Source organism: Ranitomeya variabilis, chromosome 4 (genome assembly GCF_051348905.1).
Source record: "Ranitomeya variabilis isolate aRanVar5 chromosome 4, aRanVar5.hap1, whole genome shotgun sequence".
Lineage (NCBI taxonomy): Eukaryota > Metazoa > Chordata > Amphibia > Anura > Dendrobatidae > Ranitomeya > Ranitomeya variabilis.
In genome coordinates, this window is record NC_135235.1 from 191,343,899 (window position 1) to 191,371,372 (window position 27,474).

The window sequence follows — 27,474 nt, forward strand, 5'->3', positions numbered from 1 at the left end:
TATAAATGAGTAAAATAAATAAATAAAATCAATTCCCTTTCCCCCCCATTCAAGATAAAACAAAAAAAATCAGATATGCACATATTTGGTATCAGCGCGTTCAGATCACACGATCTATCAATGTTAACCCCCCTTACTGCCATTGGGTCGGCGCACATAGCAATGCAGTAATTCTGCTACATAGGAGCGATCTGAGCATCACCTCTTTGTAGCAGAGCCAATCAAGTTGTGGCAGCTTCTAGCCTCCCATAGAGACTAATGAAGCATGCCAAAACTTAAAGAAAAATAGTTTTAAAAAAATATAAAAGTTTAAATCAATTCCCTTTCGCCCCATTCAAAATAAAACAATAGCAAAATCAAACATACACATATTTACTATCGCCGCATTCAGTATCGCCCGATCTATCAATAAAAAAATTAACCTGATTGCTAAACGGCATAGGGATAAAAAAAAATCAAAATGCCAGTATTACTTTTTTGGTTGCTGCGACATTGCATTAAGATGTAATAACGGGCGATCAAAAGAACGTATCTGCACAAAAGTGATATCATTAAAAACAACAGCTTGGCACGCAAAAATAAGCCCTCACCCGACCCAAGATCACGAAAAATGGAGATGCTACGGGTATCGGAAAATGGCGCTTTTTTTAGCAAATTTTGGAATTTTATTTCATCAGTTAGATAAAAAAGAACCTAGACATGTTAGGTGTCTATGAAGTCGTAATAACCTGGAGAATCATACAGGTCAGTTTTAGCATTTAGTGAACTTAGCAAAAAAGCCAAACAAAAAAAAAAATGCGGGATTGCACTTCTTTCGCAATGTCACCGCACTTGGAATTTTTTTCCTGTTTTTGAGTAGACAACATGCTAAAACCAATGATGTCTTTCAAAAGTACAACTCAACCCGCAAAAAATAAGCCTTTGCATGGCCATATTGAAGGAAAAATAAAAAAGTTATGGCTCTGGGAAGGAAGGGAGCGAAAAACGAAAACGCAAAACCGAAAAAAGCTCCAGTCATGAAGGGGTTAAAAAATAATTAACCCTATCGCTAAAGGGCATAACGGGAAAAAAATTCAAAACATCAGAATTACGTTTTTTTTGGTTTTTGCTACATTGTAATAAAATATAATAATGGGCAATCTAAAGATCGTATCTGCACCAAAATGGTATTATTAAAAACGTCAGCTTGGCGCAGAAAAAATAAGCCCTCACCCAACCCGAGATCATGAAAAATGGATACGCTATGCGTCTCGGAATTGGCTCCATTTTTTTAACCAAATTTTGAATTTTTTTTAAAGGGCACCTGTCACCCCGTTTTTTCTGTATGAGATAAAAACACTGTTAAATAGGGCCTGAGCTGTGCATTACAACAGTGTATTTTGTGGACCCCGATTCCCCACCTATGCTGCCAAAATACGTTACCAAAGTAGCCGTTTTCGCCTGTCAATCAGGCTGGTCTGGTCAAAAGGGTGTGGTGTCTTCCCCCAGATCTTGCTTAGTTTTCCGTTGGTGGCATAGTGGTTTGCGCATGCCCAAGGTCCCGAATCCACTGCACAGGGGAGTTAAAAGAGCGCGATGTGCACTATTTCATTGGTGATCGGTGGGGGCGGCCATCTTCCTTTGGCCGCGCGTGCGCAGAAGCGGCGCTCTGCTGGCCGCGGCTTCAGGAAAATGGCCACGGGATGCCGCGTGTGCGCAGATGGAGATCGCGGCGGCCATTTTCCTGAAGCCGAGATGCGAACTCTGCTTCAGGAAAATGGCCGCCGCGATCTCCATCTGCGCTCGCGCGGCATCCCGCGGCCATTTTCCTGAAGCCGAGGCCAGCAGAGCGCCGCTTCTGCGCACGCACGGCCAAAGGAAGATGGCCACCCCACCGATCACCAATGAAATAGTGCACATCGCGCTCTTTTAACTCCCCTGTGCAGTGGATTCGGGACCTTGGGCATGCGCAAACCACTACGCCACCAACGGAAAACTAAGCAAGATCTGGGGGAAGACACCACGCCCTTTTGACCAGACCAGCCTGATTGACAGGCGAAAACGGCTACTTTGGTAACGTATTTTGGCAGCATAGGTGGGGAATCGGGGTCCACAAAATACACTGTTGTAATGCACAGCTCAGGCCCTATTTAACAGTATTTTTATCACATACGGAAAAAACGGGGTGACAGGTGCCCTTTAACCACTTAAATAAAAAAGAACCTAGACATGTTTGGTGTCTATGAACTCGTAATGACACAGAGAATCATAACGTCAGGTCAGTTTCACCATTTAGTGAACAGGATAAAGAAAAACTGAAATTCCACCTTTTTTTTGTAATTTCACTACACTTGGCTTGTTTTTCTCTTTTCCCAGTACAGGATATGCTAAAACCAATGGTGTTATTCAAAAGACAACTTGTCCCACAATAAACAAGATCTCATATGGCCATTTTGACTGAAAAATAAAGTAGTTATGGCTCTGGGAAGAAGGAGAGCAAAAAAACGAAAAGGCAAAAACGAAAATACCTCTGGTTTTGAAGGGGCTAATATGAAAACCTGATTTAAACAATAAGTAATATTCTGATGACTCATCCACCTTTAAATCCTATTTTATTGTCTAATGTAAAGGCATTATAAGTGATATTTACTGGTGTGTAAGATAATTGTTTGGGGAACTATATTAATTGCTGGGAACTGGTTTAGTCACAAACAGCAAAATGGGGTCATTTATTGCTTCAAGAAAAATACTGAAATTCTGAGAACCAACAGTTTATCCAGGTAATATAATTAATAAAAATTACATTAAAAGTGATATGTCTCAGCATCAAATGATCTGATCTATTCCTGTTCAGTCTTAAAATGTGCATTGTTGTGGTTGGGTGCCTTTATATTGGGCCCTGGACCCACAAGGGTGACCATGCAGCAAGTCTGAAAATTACCAGTCACGCATCAGGAACAAGAAACCATCAAGGGCTTTGATTTTTCTTAGCTGCGGTTGTGATTACACTCGGTTAGATACTTTAGCTAAACAGATTTAGTTCTTTGTCAGGTACATCGGCCCTGAGGTTCTCTTCTTTATTGAGTGATGAATAACCTTATTTTATCTTAGCAACAAGCCAGGAACATGGAGAACATGAAACAAATGATGGTTTTAAAGGTCCTCACAATCATTTAATTTGATCAGCTACCATCAAATAGGGGTTGAGTGATTACTTATTAAATGCTGTGGCCATTTCAGCTTAAACATGACAGTGACACTTGTGCAGTAAAACATGGCTCTGGAGGAGTCATTATTAAAACACTGACATTTTTTTGAAAACCTTGAATGAAATGTTAAGAAGTATTGCCAATCTCTCGTAAAGGGGAGTAGTCGTGATACATCATATAATGCACATTTTTACAAATGTCTACGGCATAACGTGCTATAATATTATGTTGCGAAAATAAGGGTTTACCTAGGAATAAAAATGCTTTACATTTGTATAAAAAAATTCTAAAGTAATCCCATCACCATTCCAGATGTCCCAGGCTGATGTTACCACCAAGGATGCAGAAGATTTTTGAATTGGTAATTTGGATGTTTTTCATGTTTAAAAAACCAGAAAACTGATCCAACAATTTAATTGTATATGATTATAAATGTCGTATAAGGTTCTATACAAGATTAAAATAGGAAATTTAGATCCTAAAGATGTACCGTATTTAATGACCATCTTGTCTGTTTGCTTGTTTTATAGTTACAATCATAAGACTATATCTAGCACTCTTCTATAATGCAGACTGTTCATTTTCAGGAACCAGCTATATGCCACATCATTTGCTCAACATTCAAGGTTTTAACTGAGTTGTATGCAAAGATATTTGCCATCCTCAGTTTCAACAAGATGATTTTCGATGTGCTACTCAGTAAAGGAGGTTGGAGATAGCCAGAAGAAAACTCGTATGCCTGATATCTGAGACCGGAAATCTGAGCCGAAGGCAAGTGTTTTAGGAGTTTACTATACTTATGACATTATTCAAAACAATCATTACTAAATATATATTGTATTTCTTCATATTAAAAAATAACTTTGGTGTATATCTATAAGGTTACATTCACGTATCCATTTCTGTTTTTACATCTATGAAAAATAGACTATTATTCTTCCGTGTGTAATCCGTTTTCCATCCATGTTGCATTAGATTTTTTCTCATTTTTTTTAAAAAAATGAATCAGGTAGTGTTAGGGGTCAAGTTCCCACCTCTGCACAGGGGGAATCTCGAGACATCTCTGCTGCGGTCTCCCATTCTTCTCCTGCCGCAGTGGAGCCTGCTCGGCAGAGGCATCGGTCCCAGCGTCTTGCTCAGTCTGACACTGTGCAAAGAGTTACTGCTGCCTTTGCAGCTTCTGCCATTGTAGCCAGTACTGGTCAGCGGCAAGCAGACGTCTTTGGGACTAAGTCCTACTTTTCCCCTTCTGAGCATGACCAGGGTAAAATCTCTCATTGGAGATCAAGGGGCACATGCTCAGGTACTGCAGCAATTCCCATTGGTCCTCTAGGAAGGTCCTGAAGTTGCTCAAGTTCTGTGGCAGCCTCCCATTGGTCCTTCTGGGAAGGACCTGTAGTTGCTGCAGCTATAAAAGGTTTGCTAGACCGCACAGCCATGCGCTAGTATCAATCTAAGTTATGTGCTTTGCACCAGTGTAGTTATGTGTGTATGTATTCAGGGACCCGGCTGAAATAAGCCCCTAGAATACCGGCACCTCCGGTGAGGAGATTGTGTGTTGTGTATGTATTCAGGGACCTGACTGAAATAAGCCCCTAGAATACTGGCACCTCCGGTGAGGAGATTGTGTGTTTGCTTGACCACTGTTTGCTTGACCACTTGCTATGGGTTGAACTAGATGGACTTAAAGTCTTCCTTCAACCTTAATAACTATGTTACTATGTTACTATGTTACTGACTGCTATCAGCTCGGCAGTTAGCTTATGCTCCTGTGAGTCTAACAGGGTGCAGTGCTTTCCTTTCATGGCGACTCTGTGAAGTAACAGAGCTAGCTTATACCGCCAAATAGTGCCACCATTCACTAGCAGCAGGTACCTCCTGCACGGTGGACCCCGGGCTGCGAACGCACCAATAATAAACATCTATATTTACTCGGTGCGTTCCGCTAGCCCTAACAGGTAGATTGCTTGAATTTTGCTTTCTACTGATTCTTAGCAATTAATCACTGAAAAACAAGATGCTGTCAGGACTCTGAACATTTTTTATTACCTTTTTGTGCATTACTGCCCTTTTCCAAGATGGCGTCTTTAGTCTCATGTGCACTGTGTCTTCCTGCTATAAAACTCCACCCCAGCCTTCAGTCTGTGCTAGAGTATTCTGCCTTGCATCCAGCGCCTGACCTCTGGTGACTCCCTTGCTATGTACCTGCTCCTGTGAACCCGTGGGGTTATCATGCTACTCTGCTCTGAGTTCCTGCTGCATACACCAGTTCCAGTAATCCTCCTTCATCTGCTGCTCGTGTTTACTTCCATCTGCATTTACTGGACATGTAAGCTGTTGCTGCTCTGCAAGAACCTGAGACTATTACCCAGACCTCCCTGGTTGAGATAAGATATTATTTGAACTGCCTTATAAGCATATCTATCTGTGTTTTGGACTAAGCAAGGACTTATTCGTGTCAAGTATCCTCAAGAATAATTGTGCTTCATAGACTTTCTGCGTGATTGCATTTTCCTCTGAAGATTCCTATAGACTGCTGAGCTGTAATTGATATTTGCACCAAGTGTTGTGGACTTGAGTTTCTCTCTGCACCTGTTTGAATCACCGTGTGATAATATAGACTTTACCACTTATAAAACTGTGTCCTGTAGTTGTCTTGTTCCACGCATAGAGTCTCCTGAGTTATCCCCTATAATTATTACAGATGCTTTCCCTTTTCATCCACTTTTAATGGAATCCCATAAATTTTAATGGATTTGTTTGATCCACAAATTTGATCAGAATGGGACATTCTAGGAAGCATCATGTACCGCATAGGAAATGTGGATTACGTTTGCGCTGCCTCAGTAATGAAATTCCAGAGGAGTGATGAAGTTTAACGGTGGTTTATTCAAAGCGTTTCAAGGTCATTAGGACCCCTTCTTCAGGAAATACCACATACAACATCAGATGTTGTATATGGTATTTCCTGTTGTATATGGTAATTCCTCTAAAATTTCATTACTGAGGCAGCATGGACGTAATCCAACTTTCCTATGTGGTATACTGTATTATTTGGTCATTGATTGACTCGTGAATCTGCATCAGCCTATATCTACACACGCTCTGACTCTGTAATATCAGGTGAGCAGTTTTTGATTGGAAGCTCTCTGGTTTATTTGTGGCATAAGACCCTATCTTGCACTTTGTTTTTCCCTCTCTTTCAAATATTAGGAAGTACCCTATAACAGAGGTAGCACTAGCTACCCTATAAGATGATGACCCGTAGCGAGCATTGCAACATGATCAGGGGCAAGGATGAACAACACTGACTGCAAAGGTCCCTTACTTAAGACATGACTGGTCCTCCCTCTCTTTTATGCTTTATGCTACACCTATACACACATACATGAGCAATATGCACATATGCAGGCACCTACATACATGGGCACATTTGAATAAAAATAGAAACATAGAAGCAACACCAGCAAAAACTATGGATGTAAAGCCTCCTCGGCAGCTATGTGTGATAATCAGAAATGACACAGGTGATAAGTATTGAACACACTTACTGAAATGTAATTAATATTTTGTACAAAAGCCTTTGTTGGAGATAACAGCTTCTAGATGCCTCCTGCATGGAGCAACTAGTCACAGGCATTGCTCAACTATGATAGTGGCCCATTCCTCCACACAAACATTTCCTTGCATCCTTTCCCAGCTTTTACTTTGATTAGACATGACCTCATAGTTGTGGTATGATATGCACAATGTCACTCGGGCTAATCAAAGGAGGAGCCAGCAATGCCCGGAGGTACTAAGATACACAGGCATCCCATCCAGTAGTCACACTTTTTAAATGGCCTATGCACCAGAGTTCTGTGAGTTGATTTTATTATCTATAATGACTATGTTATTTACTTGTTTGCTATATTTATTAAAAAAAAAGTGTACCACATCACAAATTGTGATTATTGTTACCTTTTTCTATGCACCTTTATCTTTTAAGTTTTAACCACTTTGAGACGTCGGACATAAATGTAAACCAATGTCAGAATCCCTCCCTTAATGTGGGCTCCGATGCTGAGCCCACATCTTTACCGGCACGCCAGATGTTTTGAACATTGGTTGCCGCATCATTAAAATGCTATAACAGGCAATTGTATCTGCACCAAAATGGTATCAATAAAAATGTCAGCTCGGAGCTCAAAAAATAAGTCCCCACCCAACCAGAGATCACGAAAAATGAAGACGCTACAGGTATTGGAAAATGGCACCATTTTTTTAAAACAAATTTTGGACTATTTTTTTACCACTTGAATAAAAAAGAACATATGCATGTTTGGTATCTATGACCTTGTAATGATTTGGAGAATCATAATGACAGGTCAGTTTTAGCATTTAGTGAACATGGTGGTTTTTTTTGCAATTTTACCACACTTGGATTTTTTTCCCATTTACCAGTGCATGATATGTTAAAACCAATGGTGTCTTTCAAAAGGACAACTCGTCTCACAAAAAACAGGCCCTTGCATTGCTATTTTGACCAAAAAATTAAAAAGTTATGGCTCTAGGAAGAAGGGGAGCAAAAAATTAAAATACATAACCAAAAATACCTCTGGTCGTTAAAGGGTTAAGTTAATTTCCTGGGATAAAATATCTGACATTTACTTTTTTTAACCAATAATATATTGGCATATATAGATACTTCTTTTTAAACCTATACATTATGCCTGACAAGAAGAAGTATACAATGTAGATTTTTAGGCAGAGGAAATTCTCTCATTCACTGAAGTGCAGCCTTTAGCTCACTGTTATAGTTTATGCTTTTCATACCACAGGCCTTAAGTAGAGATGAGCTAATTCGATCTGGTCAGGGCTTATTCGGCAAGCTATAGCGCTTACCAAATAAGCTGCAGAGGGAACCCAGCTGTGTGGATTGCTCCGGTTGATCAGCTGTTCGGCTCCGCAGCTGCATTTGTCACGGCTGTTTGACAGTCATGACACATGCATGGAGAGCAGCTGGAGCGATCCAGGAAGCCAGGTTCCCTCTGCAGCTTATTCAGTAAGCTCTATAGGTTGCCGAATAAGCCCTGACTCAATCAAATTCGCTCATCTCTAGTCATAAGTTTGAGTTCTAGAAAAGACTAGCTGAGATTAAAAGCATAAAAACATTTTAATGCATGAACGTGAGGTGTCTACAGTGAACAGTCAAATTCCAAAGAGGCTGTTCCCCTAGTGTACTCTTTCCTCATAAGATTATTTACCTGGGAGGATGAGAAAACACAAACCATACACACACTCATGCTATGATTACCATGATCCATTATATGGAGAAGCAAAGTCAAAGCACCTATAAAGATTGGCTTCCTGGATGGGTCCTCAACCACAATGACACTTTCTGATTGAACATGTGGTATGTCTGCCTCTGCTTGAGATAAGTTAATCAAGAAACTAATGTGCAGCCAGATATTTAGGGTTATTTATATTTTTAATTATTGAGGATTATATATGCATTGCAAAATTAATGCTTTATTTAACATATACAGACGTAGCCAACTTTAACGTAGCCAACATAACAGGGCACTGGCATATCACAACATAAAAAGATTTAATTTGACATCTTTCATTACATATATATCTCGACATAGAAAGACCATATGCTGTATGTACTCGTGTATAAGTTACCCCAAGAATAAGCCGAGACACCTAATTTTGCCACGAAAAACTGGGAAAACATATTGACTCAAGTATAAGCCGGGTATGCATTGTCCCCTCATCCCTATCCTAATATGCATGGCTCCCTATCCCCATCCTTGTCTGCATGGCTCCCCATTCCCATCCTTGTATACATGCCTCCTCATCCCTGTCCTTGTATGCATTGCTCCCCATCCCTGTCCTTGTCTGCATGGATCCCCATTTATGTCCTTGTCTGCATGGCTTCCCATCCCCATCTTGGTATGCATGGCTCCTTATCTACATCCTTGTATGCATGGCTCCCAATTCATGTCCTTGTATGCATGGCTCCCCATCCCTGTCCTTGTATGCCTGGCTCCCCATCCCTGTCCTTGTATGCTTGGCTCCCCATCCCTGTCCTTGTATATATGGCTCCCCATCCCAGTCCTTGTATGCTTGGCTCCCCATCCATGTCCTTGTATGCATGGTTCCTCATCCCTATAAAAAAACACCTGATACTTACCTTCCCTGCGTGCACATGCAGCATCTCATTCCGGTGCCAGCAGCTCTTCCGGCAGAGCGATCACCTCTCTCCATGCCTATGGGAGAGGAGAGAGGTGACTATTCATTACCTTAATGAGTGAATGCCCGTGCTAGCCTGGCCACTGCTGGAAGCCGGCGACTGTGGCTGTAACTGTGCGCACTCTAAGAGAAATTAATATTCACTGCCAGTGCAGTCAGTATTCATTTCTCTTTAGCAGTGGCCACAGGCTTTAGCTGCAGCTGCCGGCTCCTGCCTCCTGTAACCCGCAGCTCCAATGCTCCAACTCCCCCTCCATCTTCTTAAACAATGACTCGTGTATAAAGCGAGGAGGGCGTTTTCAAAAAATGTGCTGAAAAACTTGGCTTATACACGAGTATATATGGTATATATGTTGGAGTACATGCATAAGATCAAATATTTTTATCAAAATTATCAGCTCTTGCATGACCATCTGGCAGAACATGTTGCAAGCGCAGTCACATGAAAACTTTAAAGAGTAAGTTATAAAATGTACAAATATAGTGTGCTAACACCAAGTGCCCCAATTATCAGCTTCAGGAGAAAAACAAAGTTTACAGAAGTGTGAGCGGCCTCTTCTTACCTCCGCACCCTAGTGTCTTCAGTGTTAGATAAGATGGACAGGGTGGATACCAGTGTAAGCAGCCTCTTCTTACTGCAGCACTAGTGGCATCTCCAGTATTAGATCAGATAAACAGGATGGACAGCAGTGTGAGTAGCCTGTATATACCTCACCACCTATGGTATCTCCAATATTAGATCAGTTATACAAGGTGGTGTCATGGTTCCCAATGGCAAGGGAACGTAAAAAACACATAAGTAACGAACGAGCTCTCGGGTGATGGAAACTCGAGTTGACCGTGAGCTAAATCTACCACACAACTAACAGTAGCCAGGGAGCATACCTACGGCTTCCTATATGCCACGCGCCAGCCGGAGGACTAACTACGCCTGGTAGAGGAAGAAACAGACCTGGCTTACCTCTAGGGAAATACCCCAAAAGATGATAGCAGCCCCCCACATGTAATAACGGTGAATTAAGAGGAAAAGACATACACAGTATGAAAGTAGATTTAGCAAAGAGAGGTCCACTTACTAGATCGCAGAAGGATACAAAAGAGGACTTCACGGTCAACTGAAAACCCTTTCAAAAACCATCCTGAAATTACTTTAAGACTCCTGTGTCAACTCATGACACAGGAGTGGCAATTTCAGCCCGCAAGAGCTTCCAGCTACAGAGAATTACAAAAACTGCAAACTGGACAAAAGGTACAAAACAAAAGGACAAAGTCCACTTAGCTGATCAGCAGACTAGTAGCAGGAACATGCAACCGAAGGCTCTGGTTACAATGATGACCGGCAAGGAAATGACTGGAGAGCAAGGCTAAATAGGAAACTCCCAAACACTGATGGAAGCAGGTGAACAGAAGAAGCAAAGTGCAAACAAGTCACCAGTACCACCAGCAACCACCAGGGGAGCCCAAAAAGCGGATACACAACAAGGTGGATAGCAGTGTGAGCAGCCTCTTCTTACCTCAGAACCTCTGGTATCTCCAGTATTAGATCAGATATACAAGGTGGACAGCAGTGTGAGCAGCCTCTTCTTACCTCAGCACCTCTGATATCTACAGTATTAGATAAGATGGACAGGGTGGGCAGCAGTGTGAGAAGCCTCTTCTTACCTCATCAACCCTGGTATCCCCAGTATTAGATCAGATAGACAGGATGGACAGCAGTGTGAGCAGCCTCTTCTTACCTCATCGCCCCTGGTAGCTCCAGTATCAGATACGATGGACAGGATGAACAGCAGTGTGAGCAGCCTCTTCTTACTTCTATAGCAAACAATCTACAATAGAAAATGTCTTTGAAGCACCCTTTTTTCATCTTCAACAATTTTTCTGCCTTTTTGAAGCAAACACACACAAACACGCAAAAGGCTCTAAAAAAAATCTTAGTGCACATAGCTAAACACTTAAGTCAGCCATCTATCCACATAGCTCTGTTCATACAGTCATGTTCTGATGCAGGAAATGCTGACCTATGTTGAGTACCGAAATGCAAGTAAAGCTCCTGGTATTTTCGATGGAGCCCTGATGATCGGGGCTACCTTACAACTATTTTAATTTTATGGCAAAAAAAGCATAATGAGAAATAATATAACATTTTTATAAAATAGTTTGATTAAACAGTTCCTAATAAGATAGCTCTATTTTTTTTCTAACATTTCACCTCTTATAGCAATAAGCTTATGCAATGTATATTACAACCAGCAACCATGTAAAATGATTAGATTTCTCGAGCATGCTCGGGGGTCCTCCGAGTATTTTTTAGTGCTCGGAGTTTTAGTTTTTCTTGCCGCAGCTGAATGATTTACATCTGTTAGCCAGCATAAGTACATGTGGGGATTCCCTAGCAACCAGGCAACCCCCACATGTACTTAAGCTGGCTATCAGATGTAACTCATTCAGCTGGGGCAAGAAAAACAAAAACTCTAAGCAATAAAAAATACTCGGAGGACCCCGAGCATGCTTGAGAAATCTCGAGTAACGAGTATATTTGCTCATCACTAAAAATGATCATTCATTAGTTTTTTAATCCAATTTGAATAGTGTCAGTAAAATCCCCTAAGATATTCTAAAAGGTAGTGATGGTGTAATTATACTGTATGTGTCATATGAAGCTTCAATGTATATGAGCTATTTATGTAGGCAATAAAAGCCTGAGCTAGGGAACATGCCAATAAGCTTGAATTGATTCACAAAGACACACAAGTGCATATTACCTTTAAGTTTGGATGGTGTCAGATCCTGAGTAATCATAATGTAGGTCGATGGATTTTTGCAAGGTTATAGCAAAGACCAGCGGGAATGGTAGAATCTTAGAGTGCTCAAGACCTATCACGCAAAAGCAGTTTTAAAATCCATGGTAAAGAAATGTCTTCTGCGTAGCAAGCTGACCTTTCACTACATCCCAGCAGATAAACACTGACCTTATTAACAAGTCTTCAATTTACATAATTGTTTCTCATGATCTTTGATGCAAAATAAAATGTTTATCAAACCTTGAAATGAATTGTCTTATGACAAAATCTATGTCACATATACAATGACATGTAAACGTTTGGGCACCCCTGGTTAAAATTACTGTTATTGTGAACAGTTAAGCAAGTTGAAGATGAAATGATCTCTGAAATGCCTAAAGTTAAAAGATGACAAATTTCCTTAGTTTTTTAGGCAAAGAAAAACAAACAAAAAACAATTTTATATGTATATATATATATATATATATATATATATATATATATAGTAATTTTTTACATTTTAAAAATTACAAAAAGGAAAATGGGTACCCTTGAAGATTTGAGTGCTTAGATATTGCCAGAGAAATATAAATATCACTCAAAGTTCTCAGAATAACAATCACGTCAGGTATGATGTGATGATAGAGAAGATAGATTTCAGATGCCACAATGATGACTCATCTGATAAAATATTTTACAAATTGCTGAAATCAATACTCACCATCACCGTTCCATTGTTCCCAAGCTTATCTGGTTCTAAATGGTCTCCTCATCATAGGGGTGCAGAAGTAGAGAAGAGTGAACATTGGAATTGGAGCTGTGGGATTGGCAAAAGTATGGGCTTTTTTAGATCTACACCACTTACCCATTTATGAACTACTGGTATGTCATACTTCAGCCTTCTCAACATAATTTTGTACCACTTTTTTCATACTGAAAAAATCCTATAGCATCTTTGACTTTTCTTTAACTTTTGACATATCCCCCAAATCCTTTCTTATTGCTTTTGCCATCTCTTGCACGCCTTAATTGATATCAGCTTTAGAAAATCTGATGTGTACCCAGTAGGTTCAGCAGACAGCGTTATATTTTTCTTGAGATATGCCACACTTTTTCCATTTGATAAACATTTCCTTGTTCTTTCTTCTACCTTTTGGAAGATAAAGTCGTCAGTGAGAGAGGATAAGAATTTGTTGGACCTGTTACTTTTGCTTGATGGAGATTCCCAACAAATGTTTAGATAGTTGTTGTGAAATTGGATTCTGGGCTCCCCCGGTGGCCACTGGTGGAATTGAACTTGTGTGCATCATCCTCTCTGTTCACCTGTTCCCATCAGGATGTGGGAGTCTCTATATAACCTTGCTCCTCTGTCAGTTTCATGCCGGTCAACAATGTAATCAGAAGCCTTTCTTTGCATGTTCCTGCTACTAGACAACTCCCAGCTAAGTTGGACTTTCGTCCTTGTTTGTTTTTGCATTTTGTTCCAGTTCACAGCTGCTGTTTCGTTACTGTGTCTGGAAAGCTCTTGTGATCTGAAATTGCCACTCTGGTGTTATGAGTTAATACTAGAGTCTTAAAGTAATTTTTGGATGGTGTTTTGATAGGGTTTTCAGCTGACCATGAAAGTGCCCTTTCTGTCTTCCTGCTATCTAGTAAGCGGACCTCGATTTTGCTAAACCTATTTTCATACTACGTTTGTCATTTCATCTAAAATCACCGCCAATATATGTGGGGGCCTCTGTCTGCCTTTTGGGGAAATTTCTCTAGAGGTGAGCCAGGACTGTATTTTCCTCTGCTAGGATTAGTTAGTCCTCCGGCTGGCGCTGGGCGTCTAGGGATAAAACGTAGGCACGCTACCCGGCCACTGTTAATTGTGCGGCAGGTTTAGTTCATGGTCAGTTTAGATTCCATCTTCCAAGAGCTAGTTCTTATATATGCTGGGCTATGTTCTCTCGCCATTGAGAATCATGACAGTTTGACCGGCCAAAAAGGGTTAAATTATTGGCTGAGAAAGGAGGGAAAAAAGAAGTCTGCTGAAATTTATTTTTTTTTTTTCTCTAGTTCTGAGTGTGCTCATAATTGAATCACTTGCTAGTCTGCCTATACTGCAGCCTTCCTCTCTTTCTCTCCTTCTAATCCTTGAATGGCTCTGTGTTCACCTGTTTGAAATGGATCTTCAGAGTGTAGCTACAGGTTTGAATAATCTCGCCACGAAGGTACAAAATTTGCAAGATTTTGTTGTTCATGCACCTATGTCTGAACCTAGAATTCCTTTGCCTGAATTTTTTTCAGGGAATAGATCTTGCTTTCAAAATTTTAAAAATAATTGCAAATTGTTTTTGTCCCTGAAGTCTCGCTCTGCCGGAGATCCTGCACAGCAGGTCAGGATTGTAATTTCCTTGCTCCGGGGCGACCCTCAAGATTGGGCTTTTGCATTGACACCAGGGGATCCTGCGTTGCTCAATGTGGATGCGTTTTTTCTGGCCTTGGGGTTGCTTTATGAGGAACCTCATTTAGAGCTTCAGGCGGAAAAAGCTTTGATGTCCCTATCTCAGGGGCAAGATGAAGCTGAAATATACTGCCAAAAATTCCGTAAATGGTCTGTGCTTACTCAGTGTAATGAGTGCGCCCTGGCGGCGATTTTCAGAGAAGGTCTCTCTGATGCCATTAAGGATGTTATGGTGGGGTTCCCTGTGCCTGCGGGTCTGAATGAGTCCATGACAATGGCTATTCAGATCGATAGGCGTCTGCGGGAGCGCAAACCTGTGCATCATTTGGCGGTGTCTACTGAGAAGACGCCAGAAAATATGCAATGTGATAGAATTCTGTCCAGAAGCGAGCGGCAGAATTTTAGACGAAAAAATGGGTTGTGCTTCTATTGTGGTGATTCAACTCATGTTATATCAGCATGCTCTAAGCGTACTAAGAAGCTTGACAAGTCTGTTTCAATTAGCACTTTACAGTCTAAGTTTATTCTATCTGTGACCCTGATTTGTTCTTTATCATCTATTACCGCGGACGCCTATGTCGACTCTGGCGCCGCTTTGAGTCTTATGGATTGGTCCTTTGCCAAACGCTGTGGGTATGATTTGGAGCCTTTGGAAGCTCCTATACCTCTGAAGGGGATTGACTCCACCCCATTGGCTAGTAATAAACCACAATACTGGACACAAGTAACTATGCGTATTAATCCGGATCACCAGGAGATTATTCGCTTTCTGGTGCTGTATAATCTACATGATGTTTTGGTGCTAGGATTGCCATGGCTGCAATCTCATAACCCAGTCCTCGACTGGAAAGCTATGTCTGTGTTAAGCTGGGGATGTAAAGGGACTCATGGGGACGTACCTTTGGTTTCCATTTCATCATCTATTCCCTCTGAGATTCCTGAATTCTTGTCTGACTATCGTGACGTTTTTGAAGAACCCAAGCTTGGTTCACTACCTCCGCACCGGGAGTGCGATTGTGCCATAGATTTGATCCCGGGTAGTAAATACCCTAAGGGTCGTTTATTTAATCTGTCTGTGCCTGAACACGCTGCTATGCGAGAATATATAAAGGAGTCCTTGGAAAAGGGACATATTCGTCCTTCGTCATCTCCCTTAGGAGCCGGTTTTTTCTTTGTGTCTAAGAAAGATGGCTCTTTGAGGCCGTGTATTGATTATCGGCTTTTGAATAAAATCACGGTTAAATATCAATATCCGTTACCACTGCTGACTGATTTGTTTGCTCGTATAAAGGGGGCCAAGTGGTTCTCTAAGATTGATCTCCGTGGGGCGTATAATTTGGTGCGAATCAAGCAGGGGGATGAGTGGAAAACCGCATTTAATACGCCCGAGGGCCACTTTGAGTATTTGGTGATGCCTTTTGGTCTTTCAAATGCCCCTTCAGTCTTCCAGTCCTTTATGCATGACATTTTCCGCGATTATTTGGATAAATTTATGATTGTGTATCTGGATGATATTCTGATTTTTTCGGATGACTGGGACTCTCATGTCCAGCAGGTCAGGAGGGTTTTTCAGGTTTTGCGGTCTAATTCCTTGTGTGTGAAGGGTTCTAAGTGCGTTTTTGGGGTTCAAAAGATTTCCTTCTTGGGATACATTTTTTCCCCCTCTTCCATCGAGATGGATCCTGTCAAGGTTCAGGCTATTTGTGATTGGACGCAACCCTCTTCTCTTAAGAGTCTTCAGAAATTTTTGGGCTTTGCTAACTTTTATCGTCGATTTATTGCTGGTTTTTCTGATGTTGTTAAACCATTGAGTGATTTGACTAAGAAGGGTGCTGATGTTGCTGATTGGTCCCCTGATGCTGTGGAGGCCTTTCGGGAGCTTAAGCGCCGCTTTTCTTCCGCCCCTGTGTTGCGTCAGCCTGATGTTGCTCTTCCTTTTCAGGTTGAGGTCGACGCTTCTGAAATCGGAGCTGGGGCGGTGTTGTCGCAGAGAAGTTCCGACTGCCCCGTGATGAGACCTTGTGCTTTTTTTTCCCGTAAATTTTCGCCCGCCGAGCGGAATTATGATATTGGGAATCGGGAGCTTTTGGCCATGAAGTGGGCTTTTGAGGAGTGGCGTCACTGGCTTGAGGGGGCCAGACATCAGGTGGTGGTATTGACTGACCACAAAAATTTAATTTACCTTGAGTCTGCCAGGCGCCTGAATCCTAGACAGGCGCGCTGGTCGTTGTTTTTCTCTCGGTTTAATTTTGTGGTGTCATACCTACCGGGTTCTAAGAATGTTAAGGCGGATGCCCTTTCTAGGAGTTTTGAGCCTGACTCCCCTGGTAATTCTGAGCCCACAGGTATCCTTAAGGATGGAGTGATATTGTCTGCCGTTTCTCCAGACCTGCGGCGGGCCTTGCAGGAGTTTCAGGCGGATAGACCGGATCGTTGCCCACCTGGTAGACTGTTTGTTCCTGATGATTGGACCAGTAGAGTCATCTCTGAGGTTCATTCTTCTGCGTTGGCAGGTCATCCTGGAATCTTTGGTACCAGGGATTTGGTGGCAAGGTCCTTCTGGTGGCCTTCCCTGTCACGAGATGTGCGAGGCTTTGTGCAGTCTTGTGACGTTTGTGCTCGGGCCAAGCCTTGTTGTTCTCGGGCTAGTGGATTGTTGTTGCCCTTGCCTATTCCGAAGAGGCCTTGGACGCACATCTCGATGGATTTTATTTCGGATCTGCCTGTTTCTCAGAAGATGTCTGTCATCTGGGTGGTGTGTGACCGTTTCTCTAAGATGGTCCATTTGGTTCCCTTGCCTAAGTTGCCTTCTTCTTCCGAGTTGGTTCCTCTGTTTTTTCAAAATGTTGTTCGTTTGCATGGTATTCCGGAGAATATCGTTTCTGACAGAGGGACCCAATTCGTGTCTAGATTTTGGCGGGCATTCTGTGCTAGGATGGGCATAGATTTGTCTTTTTCGTCTGCTTTCCATCCTCAGACTAATGGCCAGACCGAGCGGACTAATCAGACCTTGGAGACATATTTGAGGTGTTTTGTGTCTGCGGATCAGGATGATTGGGTTGCTTTTTTGCCATTGGCGGAGTTCGCCCTCAATAATCGGGCCAGCTCTGCCACCTTGGTGTCCCCGTTTTTCTGTAATTCGGGGTTTCATCCTCGATTTTCCTCCGGTCAGGTGGAATCTTCGGATTGTCCTGGAGTGGATGCTGTGGTGGAGAGGTTGCATCAGATTTGGGGGCAGGTAGTGGACAATTTGAAGTTGTCCCAGGAGAAGACTCAGCTTTTTGCCAACCGCCGTCGTCGTGTTGGTCCTCGGCTTTGTGTTGGGGACTTGGTGTGGTTGTCTTCTCGTTTTGTCCCTATGAGGGTTTCTTCTCCTAAGTTTAAGCCTCGGTTCATCGGCCCGTACAAGATATTGGAGATTCTTAACCCTGTGTCCTTCCGTTTGGACCTCCCTGCATCTTTTTCTATTCATAATGTTTTTCATCGGTCATTATTGCGCAGGTATGAGGTACCGATTGTGCCTTCCGTTGAGCCTCCTGCTCCGGTGTTGGTTGAGGGTGAGTTGGAGTACGTTGTGGAAAAGATCTTAGACTCCCGTGTTTCCAGACGGAAACTCCAGTATCTGGTCAAATGGAAGGGATACGGTCAGGAGGATAATTCTTGGGTGACTGCCTCTGATGTTCATGCCTCCGATCTTGTCCGTGCCTTTCATAGGGCTCATCCTGATCGCCCTGGTGGTTCTGGTGAGGGTTCGGTGCCCCCTCCTTGAGGGGGGGTACTGTTGTGAAATTGGATTCTAGGCTCCCCCGGTGGCCACTGGTGGAATTGAACTTGTGTGCATCATCCTCTCTGTTCACCTGTTCCCATCAGGATGTGGGAGTCTCTATATAACCTTGCTCCTCTGTCAGTTTCATGCCGGTCAACAATGTAATCAGAAGCCTTTCTTTGCATGTTCCTGCTACTAGACAACTCCCAGCTAAGTTGGACTTTCGTCCTTGTTTGTTTTTGCATTTTGTTCCAGTTCACAGCTGCTGTTTCGTTACTGTGTCTGGAAAGCTCTTGTGATCTGAAATTGCCACTCTGGTGTTATGAGTTAATACTAGAGTCTTAAAGTAATTTTTGGATGGTGTTTTGATAGGGTTTTCAGCTGACCATGAAAGTGCCCTTTCTGTCTTCCTGCTATCTAGTAAGCGGACCTCGATTTTGCTAAACCTATTTTCATACTACGTTTGTCATTTCATCTAAAATCACCGCCAATATATGTGGGGGCCTCTGTCTGCCTTTTGGGGAAATTTCTCTAGAGGTGAGCCAGGACTGTATTTTCCTCTGCTAGGATTAGTTAGTCCTCCGGCTGGCGCTGGGCGTCTAGGGATAAAACGTAGGCACGCTACCCGGCCACTGTTAATTGTGCGGCAGGTTTAGTTCATGGTCAGTTTAGATTCCATCTTCCAAGAGCTAGTTCTTATATATGCTGGGCTATGTTCTCTCGCCATTGAGAATCATGACAGATAGTTGAACTCTCCCATGATTATTATGTCATATTTTTTTGATAACATGGCCATCTGATGCATAAAGAATTCATCCATATCTTCAGCTTGCCCAGGTGCCCTGTAATAAATGCCTACAATGGTGTCCTTTCCTTTGTTCTCTCCTTGTATTCTTATCAAACAGTATCCACAGAACTCCCAGTCTCTGAAGCTTGGATCTCTGTGGAAATATATGCTTTTTAGCATACAATGCAACATCTACTCCTCATTTATTAGGTCTGTTTCTTGCAAATAAGTTTTATCCTTTTAGCCTTGTATCCAATCATGCCCATCGTCCCACCAAGTTTCAGTGATGCCAATAACATCATATTTCTTTTACTGTGCTAGTAACTCCAATTCTCATTGTTTGCTGCCCATGCTTTGTGCATTTGTTTAGAAATATCTTAGTTTGTGATTGGTTTCTCTTTCTCCAATATTTTTATTATAGTACACCAGTTTTTCTTTCTAAATGTTGCATTTTTCTGGTATAAGCAATATATAAGCAAGATAAACAAAAATTTCCATCACAAACATTTTATTCGTTAAAAATAATTAAAATACATTTTAAAATTAAGAAAAAATAGACATATGTCATCTCATTGCACTTGTTAAAAAGTCTGATCTATGAAAATATAAATTTAACCTGATTTGGTAAATGTCGAAAAGAGAAAATTAAACAAAATGCCAGAACTGTGGGTTTGTGGTTTCCTCAGCCTGGCAAAATATTGCATTAAAACTTGATTAAAACATTTTATCTACCCCAAAATAGTATAAATAAAATAGTCAGCTCAATATGCAAAAAACAAGTCCTTATGCAATTATATTGACAAAAAAGTAAAAAATGTTGTCTGTCGTGAAAAATGACAAATATCTGTTTTTTTTCTTCTCTACTTAAAAAAACTATACAATTGGTTTCACTGTAATTGTTCTGACCTGGAGAAAATTGTTGACCACTCATTTTTACCATGCAATAAAAAAAAAAAAACACGTTGAATTTAAAAAACAATTGTGGAGTTTTGTTTTTTTGCACAATTTCACCACAATTAGATTTTTTTCTGATTTCTCAACACATTGAATAGTAAAATTAATGATGTAGTTCAAAACTGCATCTCAACCCTTAAGAAAAAAATATTGATTTATTTTATGGAAGAATAATCAAATCTACCTTGTTATATTCTCTGTCTGTTCTAAGTGTAATCTGTCTCTAGTAGCTGAGACCCTAAAACAGGAAACAGGGAACAGGAAACGAGGACAAGTTTGCCTCTCAGCATCTGCTCTTCTCTATTTTAAACTGCATGCAAGCATAGCAGAGGCAGTCTAGCAGGGCAGTCGAAACACTGAGCAGTGTCAACCATAGTGTATGCTGGAAAATGAGGGAAAGGTAATCCTAGCAACTATAGTTCTGAATGTTGATGCCTAAAAATTATCCACACAAAAAGATTGAATAGCAAGAAAAAGACATTTGAATAGGCACACTGTCTGGACATATTATATAGTTTTCTACAGAAAAATGTTAGCTCACTTTAACTAGACTGTGCTATGGAAAATTTTTAACTTTAAATATAGTAAACAGCATAAATTCCACTGAGCTTTTTCAGATTTTTTGCCAATAGTTAAAAAAAATTCCAACGTAAATCTTCTCCTGTTCAATAAACAAACAGCTGTGAATGTGAATGAAAGCATTAGTGTTCTCTGTATAAACAATTATTTTACTTTCATATTATGTTAGTGCCCCAGAAAGGTACTTAGCTCAGATTAACTGTACCTATCTAACCAGAAGATATAAAAACAATGGTGTATGTAAAGACGCTCTATTCTGAAAATATCCTGTTGCTTAAGTTATGATGCTGAGCAAAGAATAGCAGCGGAAGTCTTTATTTCTCCATTCTTTGCAGGTGTGTATCTGCCCAGAGGTTTAATGGGCCATTTCAGCAGTAATTGCTCACAAGCACAAGAAGGTTACAAATTATTTTCCTTTAAAAAAGTCTGAGACAAATGGGGAAGTGTACCGGACAAAAAAGAGTAAAAGGTATAACTGGAAAACTGAAAACAAGCATTTTACATGCCGTACGTGACGTAATTTCAGGTCCGGTATGCCTAATTCTGCATTCAGGACCTGAAATTACATCATGGCTTGCTGTGATTGGTCACGTCGCGGTCACATGGGCGGCACGCAACCAATCACAAGCCGTGACATAATTTTAAAATGCGCGCGTTTCCTGCCTCCCGTGACGTCACGGCTTGTGATTGGTCGCGTCGCCCATGTGACCGCGACGCGACCAATCACAAGCCGGAACGTAATTTTAAAATCCTGAATGCCTAGAATTAGGCATTGAGGACCTGAAAATTACGTCACGGCTTGCTGTGATTGGTCGCGTCACGGCCACATGGGCGGCACGCGACCAATCACAAGCCGTGACGTCACGGAAGGAAGTAAACGCGCGCATTTTAAGCAAAGAACGCTGCCGGTTCCCTCGGTGAGGTCCAGGCTGCGTCGGAGAGGTGAGTATAGCAATATTTTTTATTTTAATTCTTTATTTTACACATTAATGTTGTTTCGATACCGATACCCGATACCACAAAAGTATCGGATCTCGGTATCGGAATTCCGATACCCGCAAGTATCGGCCGATACCCGATACTTGCAGTATCGGAATGCTCAACACTAATGACAAATTAATTCCAGAAATATTTTTCAAACCTTTCTTTGGGTGTTACAGTGGGGAAAATAAGTATTTGATCCCTTGCTCATTTTGTAAGGTTGCCCACTAACAAAGACATGAACAGTTTATAATTTTAAGGGTAGTTAATTTTAACATTGAGAGATAGAATATCAAAATTAAAATCCAGAAAATCAAATTGTATAAATGATATAAATTTATTAACATTTTGCAGTGAAGAAAAAGTATTTGATCCCCCTGGCAAACAAGACTTAATACTTGGTGGCAAAACCCTTCTTAGCAAGCAAAGTAGTCCGATGTTTTTTGTAGTTGAAAATGAGGTTTGCACAAATGTCAGGAGGAATTTTGGTCCACTCCTCTCTGTAGATCATCTCTAAATCATTGAGCTTGGCAACGCACTCCATAAGTTTTCTATGGGACTAAGGTCTGGAGACTGGCTAGGCCACTCCATGAACTTAATGTGATTCTTTTTGAGACACTGCTTTGTTTCCTTGGCTGTTTGTTTTGGGTCATTGTCTTGCTGGTAGACCCACCCTGTTATGATAGGGCTAGCGGAACGCACCTAATGAAAGTATATATTTATTAGGATAGATGCGTTTGCAGCCCGGGGTCCACCGTGCAGGAGAACCTGCTAGCAAATAGCGGAACTAATGGCAGTGTTAGCTAACTGTTACTTCACAGAGCAGCAAATTGGGTGGTACAAAAGTCTTGCCCGGAGGCACAGACTCTAGCAAAACCAGAGCTACGGTTCTCAGGCTCTCAGTGGGGACAATAAGCTGAGGCTCCTCTTCCTCCTCCACAGATGACACCACGGAGCGAAAGAGAGCGTCGGCACGAATGTTCTTCTCCCCAGAAAGAAAATGGAGGGTGAAATGGAACCGGGAGAAGAACAAGGACCATCTAGCCTGGCGAGAATTTAACCGCTAGGCTGTCTGTAGGTACACCAGATTTTTATGGTCTGTGAAGACTTGGAAAGGAAAATGAGCTCCCTCCAAGAGATGTCTCCACTCCGAGAAGGCCAATTTCATGGCCAGCAACTCCCTGTCCCCAATGGAATAATTCCTCCCTGCTGGTGAAAAGGTCTTTGAAAAGAAGAAGCAAGGATGCTTCCAACCTTGAGCATCCTTTTGGAAGAGGACTGCTCCTGCACCAACAGATGAGGCATCCACCTCCATGATAAATGGTTTGTCTACATCGGGGCGATGTAGGATGGGAGCGCTAGCGAAAATTGACTTTATGGAATTAAAGGCCTTGGAGACCTCCACAGACCATAATTTGGGATTTGCTCCCTTCTTGGTAAAAGCAACCAAGGGAGCTACCAACGTTGAGAAGTGTGGAATGAACTGTCGATAGTAGTTAATGAACCCCATAAAGCACTGCACCCCTTTAAGAGAATGGGGTTCCTGCCAGTCCATCACAGCCTGTAGCTTGGCAGGATCCATAGCCAAACCCTGGGCAGAGATGATATAACCAAGAAATGGCAAGGATTCCTGCTCAAACACACACTTCTCCAACTTGGCGTAGAGGGAGCTTGCCCGTAAGAGGTCAAAGACTTTGCGAACATCTCTCCGATGGGAGTCGATATCTGCAGAGTAGATGAGAATATCATCCAGATAGACTACGACCGAGGTGGTTAGCATATCCCGGAAGATGTCATTCACAAAGTCCTGGAAAAAGGCTGGGGCATTACAGAGCCCGAAGGGCATCACCAGATACTCATAGTGCCTATCCCTGGTGTTAAAAGGCGTCTTCCATTCGTCCCCCTCACGGATGCGAATCAGGTTGTAAGCACCCCACAGATCTAATTTTGTAAATACCCTTGCTCCCCGTAGCCTATCAAAAAGCTCAGATATCAGGGGTAATGGGATTTTGTTCTTAACGGTGATGGCGTTAAGACCCCTGTAGTCAATACATGGACGCAGTTCCCCATTCTTCTTCTGAACAAAGAAGAAGCCAGCCCCAGCAGGCGACCATGACTTCCTAATGAACCCTCTTGCCAGATTCTCTTGGATGTACTGAGACATAGCCTCCGTCTCTGGGAGAGATAACGGATAAACTCGACCCCAAGGAGGCTCAGCACCAGGTAAGAGGTCAATAGGACAGTCATAGGAGCGGTGAGGTAGAAGGGTCTCCGCCGCCTTTTTGAGAACACGTCCGCATGAGACCAGTATTGCTTGGGAGAAGAGGATAGATCTGCAGGTACCTCAGTAGTAGCAACCTGAATGCACTCCCTTTGACACCTACCCTCACAAGACTCACCCCATCCCAAAATTCTGCCAGAAGACCAATCGATATGCGGAGAGTGGTACCGTAACCAAGGTATCCCCAACAGGACCTCATCAATACCCTCAGGTATGACGAGCAGAGATATTGTCTCCTGATGGGAAAAAGGAATGGTAAAGTATATACCTAATAGGAATATACTCACCCTCGGACGGGCCCTGCTTCTTTCCGGCAGCCTTCCTTCCTAAGAATGAGCACATGAAGGACCTTAGATGACGTCGCGGTTTGTCCATGTGACCACTCGCGACCAATCACAAGCCACGACATCACCGCAGGTCATTCACGTGCTCTTTCTTAGGAAGGAAGGCTGCCGGTTAGTACCAGGGTGCATCCGAGGGTGAGTATATCAATATTTTTTATTTTGATTCTTTATTTAACACTTAAATATGGATTCCGATACCGATTCCCGATATCGCAAACATATCGGAACTCGGTATCGGAATTCCGATACCAAATTCAGAAGATCCCCGACCTCATGGCCGACCCCACACAGGGGTCGGGTCGGGTTTCATGAAACCCGACTTTGCCAAAAGTCGGCGACTTCTGAAAATGGCCTACCCGTTTCGCTCAACCCTAGCGTAAAGTGTTGCCAATGGTTTTCTTGGTGACTTTGGTCCCAGCTGCCTCGATATCATTAACACGTTCCCCCCATGTAGTTTTAAGCTGACCTCTCACTTTCCTCATGATCAAGGATACCACACGAGATGAGATTTTGCATGGTGCCCTAGATTGATGTCGATTGACAGTCATTTTGTATCTCTTCCATTTTCTTACTATTGCACCAACAGTTGTCTCCTACTCTTGTAGCATCTTATGTATGGTTTTGTAGCCCATTCCAGCTTTGTGCTATGATCTTGTCTCTGACATTCTTATAAAGCTCTTTGGTCTTGCCCATGTTGTAGAGGTTAGAGTCTGAGTGATTGAGTCTGTGGACAGGACTATTTTTTATAAAGGGGACTGTGTAAGACCGTTGTCTTTAATGCAGGTAACAAGTTGATTAGGAGCATCTAACCGGTCTGTAGGAGCCAGAACTCTTAATGGTTGATAGGGGATCAAATACTTTTTTCTAAATGCAAAATGCAAATAAATTTATATAATTTATATAATGTGATTTTCTGGTTCTTATTTTTGATATTCTATCTCTCAATGTTAAAATTAACCTACCATTAAAATTATAGATTGTTCATGTGTTCGTCAGTGGGCAAACTTACAAAATCAGCAAGGGATCAAATGCGTATTTCACAAAGCACATAATACTCTATGGACAAATAATTTAATCCAGAAAAAAAAATTCAACACTTTTTTTGGAGTGTTACAGTGCTGTGCAAATTAATTGGGACAAAGCAAAAAAAACACATATCTTTGAATATTTAATAATAAAATGTTATAATGCACTGTTACATACTAATTCTGAAAATTACCTTTTTCCACTGGCTAGTTGACCAAGATTTAGTTATTTCGAAATATTATGATTGTGGATCACAGGGGCGCTAGACACGCGTGCCTGAATAAAGCAGCAGCAGGCAAACAAGCCAGTAGGTGTGTGAAACTGCCCAAAGATGAATCAAAAATGAAAACAAAAGTTGCCACGCTGCAAGGCACTTACTGGTTCACGTAGAGTCCTGAGTATAAGCACTAGTGCACCGAAAACCTTCTCCACCGTCCGGTGGTCTCTACTAAAGGGAGCGTCCTCCCCAAGAATGCAGATCCCCTGTGGAAACTCGTTGCCGCAGCTCAGCAGAAGCCTCGGCCGATGGCGCCGCTGCCAGCGACGCGAGGTGTGCAGGGGGAAGGAAGAAGAGGGACGCTACCCTCGAAGCGCGTCAGGATGGCCCCCGCTCACGTCCGTTACACACGGCTAGGTGACGTCACCATCTAACCACGCCCCCTGCACACCTCGCGTCGCTGGCAGCGGCGCCATCGGCCGAGGCTTCCGCTGAGCTGCGGCGACGAGTTTCCACAGGGGATCTGCATTCTTGGGGAGGATGCTCCCTTTAGTAGAGACCACCGGACGGTGGAGAAGGTTTTCGGTGCACTAGTGCTTATACTCAGGACTCTGCGTGAACCAGTAAGTGCCTTGCAGCGCGGCAACTTTTGTTTTCATTTAAGATTTAGTTATTATATATTAAAACTGGATTGAATCACTGACTGGTAACCAACTTACGATTTTACTTAAAAAATGCTTTGTCCCAATTAATTTGCACAGCACTGTATATATCAACAAAATTTTACAGCCAGCACGTAATACTCTATGGAGGACTATGTGAAATGAGAAAAAATTTTCAACACTTTTTGGGGGTTTATATACCACTGAAATTTAACACAAGGCACATAATACTCTATGAGTGACAACATAGTCAATATTTGCATCCCAACAAAAAGAATGTGGTCACATACAGCAGACTTAAGCCGTGCCCATCTGCTGTATTCTGCCCCTCTCCCTGCTAAAACTGTCCCTCCCTAGGCTAATAGCAGAACATATCTGATACAAACAGCTAAGCACAACCTTAGCACTTAGGACTATTAGTATGATGGTTCAGCATCAGCAATAGTATCAACACTAGAGGACTCTGATTCATTAAACTGTGCAAACACAGGCCCGGACAACCACTCTCTCCCTCCAATAAGAATTGTTCCTGAGCTGTGCAATGGCATCAGTGTACCGAGCATGGCTGCCTGTTTTTTTTTTAACTCCTGATGAGGTAATACATCCAGCCAATCAAAGTAATGCCACTACAAAGGTGGCTACAACATTACTAGCAGGCAATCCCCTCATGTTTATTGGCTATGTAACAGGTGCCAAACATTTGGGCGGGGATTCAAGCTTCACATCTTGGCACCAAATAATTTGTGGCTGAGCACATCTGAGCGCCCAGATACTCAAGTGATATCCAAGTATCACCGACCATGCTCACTCATCCCTACTAAACACATCTCCAGATAATTGCTCATTTGTGGAGCTGGCCATTTTCTGATAGTAGGTGCAGATGGGTACTACACATCCTTCAGATAGGTCATCAATGCTAAAGTAGTGGATAACCTCTTTCAGTTTATATTTGTTTTTTTCAGAAACACTGCAACATTTTAGACTAAACCATAGTTCTTTGTAATTAGGAAGCCTGTTTGTTAGGGGTTGAGTTCCCACCTCTGCACAGGGGGAATCTCAAGCCATCTCCTCTGTGGTCTCTCATTCTTCTCCAGCCACAGTGGAGTCTGCTCAGCGGAGACATCGGTCCCAGCGTCTGGCACGGCCTGATACTGTGAGGATGGTTTCTGCTGCTTTCCCAGGCTCAGCCATTGTAGCCAGTACTTGTCAGTGGCGAGCAGACG

At 42.2% G+C, this 27,474-nt stretch overlaps 1 protein-coding gene across 1 annotated transcript in view; it reads left to right on the forward strand.

Annotated features, from left to right (window-relative positions):
- GRIN2D (glutamate ionotropic receptor NMDA type subunit 2D) overlaps window positions 1-27,474 on the forward strand; it is a 1,124,513-nt gene that overhangs the window by 465,854 nt on the left and 631,185 nt on the right. The window contains exon 3 of the mRNA XM_077259507.1: window positions 3,776-3,959. The gene's annotated coding sequence lies outside the window, so the exon portion shown is untranslated. The remainder of the gene's footprint in view (window positions 1-3,775; window positions 3,960-27,474) is intronic.